Here is a 5,802-nt window from a genome sequence, read left to right on the forward strand (position 1 = left end):
TTATTGCTTTTTTCCTTTTTTGTTCCCTCTTGATTTTCAGCAAAGTTCCAATCTGGCTTTACATCTACCTATTGGAAAAGACAAGGAAATAGTCTGACTGGATCAAGGCCAACAACATCGGCAGAGCATAATTAACGATCAATCCACAAAGGTCTCCCCTTCATATCCACGCATTTAGCAAAGAAGATGGGCATTGCCAAAGCCGAAGGGTTACCGGTCCCTCTGTGGCTCAGTCACAGCTCTCCCAGTTCAGAAGTCTAGTGGGCTTCTTTTGCCATGGGGCCCCTTCTCAGGAAAGTATGTTTAAGAGTTGAGGCTTCAATCCCCCAACACAGTCATGTCTGTTATGATACAAATAAACAGAATAAGGAGGAACAAGAACAAGGGTACTTTCCATGGTCCTGAATAACGCGGCTACCTGCTTTGCTTTTGCACAACACTAGGTACACCCAGCTTCAAGGAGAACATTATTTTTATCCATTTCAAGACTTGGTACCTTAGTTCCCTGGGGAAACTTATCACCCCCAACTTCCCAAGTTACTCCTCAGGAAGAGCACAGATGCCACTTTAGTCCTGTGCAGGCTTTCTGGCCTCCTTGTTCCTCATCTTGGGGCTAGAGGTGACTCAGGATTGTACCTTGCTATTTTCATGATCCATTGGCATCTCTGTAATGAATGCTCACCATCACAGTGCCCTCATTTAGCCTAATAACCTCAATAAGGTAATATTTGATCTGTGCTAAGTATCTGATTAAACAACATAAAGTATTTAACCTATTGATCCCTTATACCCCGCCAGACCTACATTCCTGGATGTACTTTAATTACTGACTTGGAGAGCTTTCCTGAATGGGATTTGCATCTCGTTAAGATCTTTTCTTTGTCTTTAGGGCTTCACTATCAACAGCTTTCTCTTCTTGTTGCCTCTAGGCTTTATTCCACTTGCTTCTCCTTCACTTAGACTCTGCTTGATTCTGCCTGAAGCCTGATAATATTTGGTTAATCTACCAGGAGTACGGTAGATGTGACCCTACTTTATGTGACCATGGATCTTACTGCTTATTTTTGAAAGTTGATGATCACATAAACAACTGGACTTACTATGACTTTATCCACTCTGATCTTTGGGGTGTGGGAAATTGTCTGGAGTAGCAACCTCATTCTAGGCAGTTGGTCACAGCTGCTGGATTTGACCTACCCTTATATCTCACAAGGAGAATAGGCCAGTGGGCAAAAATCAAGAGGATCACTGAAAACCTTCCAACTGGTCAATTAGCTAACTAATTACTCTGGTCTGAACCACCTCTTTGAACACTACAAAAATCATACTTTTTTCCTTTTGCCTGCAAGGATATAGTCATGAATGTTAATAATAATTAGTTGATTTACATGCTGTCTTTTCTTCAAGAATTTCAAACATGCTGGGTTTGTTTATTTTTTTTCTCTTATTTTAAAATTGGCTCTACAAAGACTGAGATAGCTTCTCCACAGGGCCTCCCAAAATGAGAACAACACCTCATAGGATTAAGAGAATTCAATCAGAAAATTCATGTGGAATGCTTACAATAATGCTGGCCACCTAGTAAGTGTTCAACAAACAGTAGCTATTATTATTATTATTATTATTATTATTATTATTATTATTATATCATCTAAGAAAGCTCTGTGACTTATGGGTTGGCCATGCTTTTCTGGACACAGGCTGGGAAGATTGTATTCTGGCCCAAGTGTCTGTACACTTTGCCCAGCCCACCTGGTGAAGACTGTCCCACACCCATATTTATAGTCCTTACAGGTTCATCATAAATTAGACTTTAACCAAAGCACAATAGTTGGTGGAGGAAAAGATCTTGAGAAGGCCAATTCATCTACGCTCAAGCTACTGCCCAACATCAGATCAGCAGCAGTCAGAATGGTTCTCTAAACAGAGTTCTCAAAGAATATCTCTGACAGGGGGCACACTTGACAACAGTACAAATTAGAAGGTCTACCCCAGACATCTGTACTAGAATTTCAGTGAGTAGGGTCCACGTATTTGCAACTAAAACAAGCTCCTTATATGTTCAATAAAGTTTGAGAACCATTTTCCACCAAGCGTCTCCTTTCAAGTCCACCATCAAGAGCTTGCAATAAACTTCCAAGAAAGGTTGGAAGTTGTCAGGTATTTACTCTGCAGGAGCACCAGGTGGCATTCCAGTGTTAGAGGGGGGCAATACAAATTTAGTGTGCCAACAAGCAGGGGCAACTCTGCAGCCTGTAGAGAGATTATGGCTTGAAGTTCCTCCAGATAGCCCTGCCAGGATCTGGGGCACATAGTGGGCACTAGTCACCCCACAGGGGGCATGCAGGGCAAAATGGGGCCCCTGATGGGAAGGGATAAGCCTTGCAGTGTCCACCACAAAACTACTGAAACAGAGGCCCATGGCTATTTTCATTGCCTCTGTAAATACCATTTTTAACTCCATGTTAGTTTCCCTCTGTTATTCATGATGCAGCTGGGATGTTTACTACACTTTCCAATGATGCTACCTCAAGAATGCAAACTCCGATACACATAAAACAGATAGTCCACAGAAAATGTGACACTGCTGGGACACACACTAATGGATACACACTTACATGCACTGCATCACTACATTTATTCCAAAGCCAATAAAAGTGATTTCCAGATAATCTGCTATTTTGGATTATCTGCACCATTGCTCATCTTCATTAGCATGGCTAATTGAGAACTGACTGTGTGTCTTGGACTGTTTCCAAGAAGGGAACCCATTGCCTGGATGATAAGAGTTCCTCGAGAGTGCCAAGTAAACATTTGGATATGTCAGGTTGTTGCTCATCGAAGGAGGAGCAAACTTTTAAGGATGAGCTGACCATTACCAGGCCAGAGGAAAGCAATCTTGTTCAGCATGTTACATTGATTGCCAAGGCAGTAAACCATAAAACTGTCCCACAGCTAGAACATGCAGTGACTCTGAGAAAGATGAGGCTTGGTTAGTAAAGGATGAAGCCATTCCAAGAACCAATAGAAGATGCAATATGGTTTTCCCCGGGCTGTGTATTAACACCATCCAGGAAGCTACAGGGGATGGGAATTTGGCAAACGACTCTGTTTTTGCTTTGACTTTTGCATAACAAGGATGAGATAGGGGCCAGTGGGGAGAGCATCTAAGACCCGACAAAAGGCTTGGAAGGATTAAGCTTCTGTAGAAACCCAGACTCTGAAGAAACCACCAATGTTTATGTGCCATAAACACACTCTTCTGTCACTTAATATCTTGGTGAAATACCCCAAACAGATCTCAAAACCAAAACATACTAAGAAAAAAAAGAAAAAAGAGAAAAGACAGCACAAAGTTGTAACTGCCTTCTGGGTAACTGTGTTTTGGATGGTGTCATTTTTCTTATGACATAAACTCCCAAATGGCAAAGACGCTGTCTCTTAGAATAAATAGCAACTAGCAGTAGGTCATGCCTCCTGTGGGTTTCTGATAAGTATTGTTTGGTTGTATGCTGTTTATCACAAAGAGAACAGATACTATTGTCAGACAGGCTCATGAGCTGCTTTTTGCAAGAAGAAGGAGAGAAGTCCCCTACAACTTTTACAATTCTGTGTTCTGTCCTAAATAATGAGAGATGAATCACCTGGGCTGACAGGTAATTGAAAGAGGGGATACATTACTCAGGAGGGTCAGAAAGCCTATGTCTGGGGTTATTCTGGTCCCATAGGGTCTTTTCAGTAGGTCTCCTGGGAGCCTGGGGCTCTGCTGACTTGATTTCTTCTAGGTCACCCCCTCGCCCCGCTCCCTATCGGAACCAGAGGATGTGAGTTGGGAAGATTACCAGGGAGGGTTCTGGGGGCAGGTGTCTGTCGATAGCTGTGGGTATGGGACTAGACATAGTGGTTTTCACCACTAGCTACACGGGATCACCTAGAGGAGCATAAAAAATACAAATATCCAGGCTCTACCTCCAAAGATTCTGATTTAATTGGTCTGAGGTGGGCCCCGAATGCAGGTAATTTTAAAAAGTACCTAGAAGATTCTATGTGCAAGCAGGTGAAAAAGTCTGAGGCAAGAGGCTCTACTGTGACAGGAGTGAACTGGGAGGCCCCGGCTCACTTCACAAAGCTGAGGATCAAACCCAGCCTTTGAAATAGCGCTCTTCATCTTTACAGGATGCCAGGAAATAAATGGCAGTGGGGGGACAGAGGTGCGGGTGGGAAGGGAAGAGGGAAAGAGAGCAACAGAGAGAGAGCCAAAAGCCTATTGAGAGGAGAGAAAGAAGGTTGATTTCCCTGAAGAGATTTTTGCAACCAGGGTCTGCAAGGTGAAAGCTGTGTTCACCTCACCCCCTGGAAAGAGTTGCCGCCTCGTAGTGACTGAAGTGTTTCCATGCCGGTCACAGAGGAGCCAGGCAGCTGGTGGACAGGAGCACTGGGGACTCCTCAGACCAAAAACGCACGGCTCTGACCAAGAGCCCATTATCGTATCAGCTGTGAGTGACTTCTTGACCATCAAAGAAACCAGAAAATGGGACAGGGCCCGTGACTTCTTGACCATCAAAGAAATCAGAAAATGGGGCAGGCCCCTTGGAGAAAGGTGACATTAGAAATTAATTAATTATGTGTGACTTGACAGGAGGCACCATAAGGGCCAGGGAGGAGGAAACCCTCCGCTTCACTCGGGTTCTTCAGCTGTCTAGAGTGTAGCGGTTGACTTTTTTCTGGTTCCTTCTTGCTTCTTTCTTTGTTTTGTCTCTCTAATTGCTCATTTATTTCTACTCAGAGCAGGAGCCGGGGATCTGCTCTCCCTTCACTGACCTCTCAGCAGAGATGCTTCAACGTGCAGGTGTCGGGGCGCCGCTCAGGCTTGGCTCAGGAAGAAGCGTCTGGAAGAGTGCCAGTGAGAGTCCACCTGCGAGATGGTTGAGGACCCAGAGACGGGAGGGTGTGGTGGTAGGAGGGAGGTTTCCATATCTGCTGGCTTTAACAAGATGAAGCCATTGACTGCTTTTCTCCTACAACTCCTGGTTCTCCCTAGGGGGGTGCCGGTTTCTACTACAAGGGATAGACAGAGTTGCTTGTCATAATTAAAACATCTCAGGGGAGTGCATGCCTTTGTGTGTGTGTTGGTTTTCCTTTCTTTTCTTTTTATTTTTTTTGAAGCTACTCAATTAGCTGGGTCCCAAGGGAGTGGGGAGCACCGGGCTGCCCAGCTTAGGAGGGGACACAGCACCTAGCCTCTTGCATTTCCATTTCTGAAACACACTGCTCCTTGTAGCCAGTTGGCGGATTCCATCTGAGCAGCTAGAGGAGGCCGAGAGAACTTGGACACTCCCTTTGGAGCTCTCTGGCAATTCCTAGCCTCTGAGCCTGCTCCAATTAAAGCATGGGGGAGGCCCCACGCCCTGTATAAAACTCTAGGAGTAGGCCAGCAGAAGAAAACATGAGGGTCATTGGCCTGGAGATTGGAGGGAATTTGCTGAGAGATTTGTGTGTGTGTGTGCGTGTGCATTTGAGCCCATGCCCCTGGCACAAGGGAAATTAACCAGACTCTGCTTATGTGGGAATTCTGCATGGCAACCTAATCAAGGCTTAGTTTTTCATTAAAATTTCCATTAATACTAGAGCTGTTTAGAGCAAGTTGAGTGGGAATATCTGTAATGTACCTTCCCCCCCTGCCCCCGTTACCAATCTGAGGATCACGGAGAGGTCGTGTACTTTTGCTGGGGCTAGTTCTAATCTCACCAACATTATTATCATTGTCCCCAGCACCCATGACACACAGCGGGTGAGGTCCAG

General features: G+C 44.8%; 1 protein-coding gene across 5 annotated transcripts in view; it reads right to left on the reverse strand.

Annotated features, from left to right (window-relative positions):
- The window catches only part of KIRREL3 (kirre like nephrin family adhesion molecule 3), a 539,444-nt gene that overhangs the window by 214,104 nt on the left and 319,538 nt on the right, over positions 1 to 5,802 (reverse strand). The gene's annotated exons all lie outside the window — the stretch shown is intronic.

Source organism: Canis aureus, chromosome 3 (genome assembly GCF_053574225.1).
Source record: "Canis aureus isolate CA01 chromosome 3, VMU_Caureus_v.1.0, whole genome shotgun sequence".
Taxonomy (NCBI): Eukaryota; Metazoa; Chordata; class Mammalia; order Carnivora; family Canidae; genus Canis; species Canis aureus.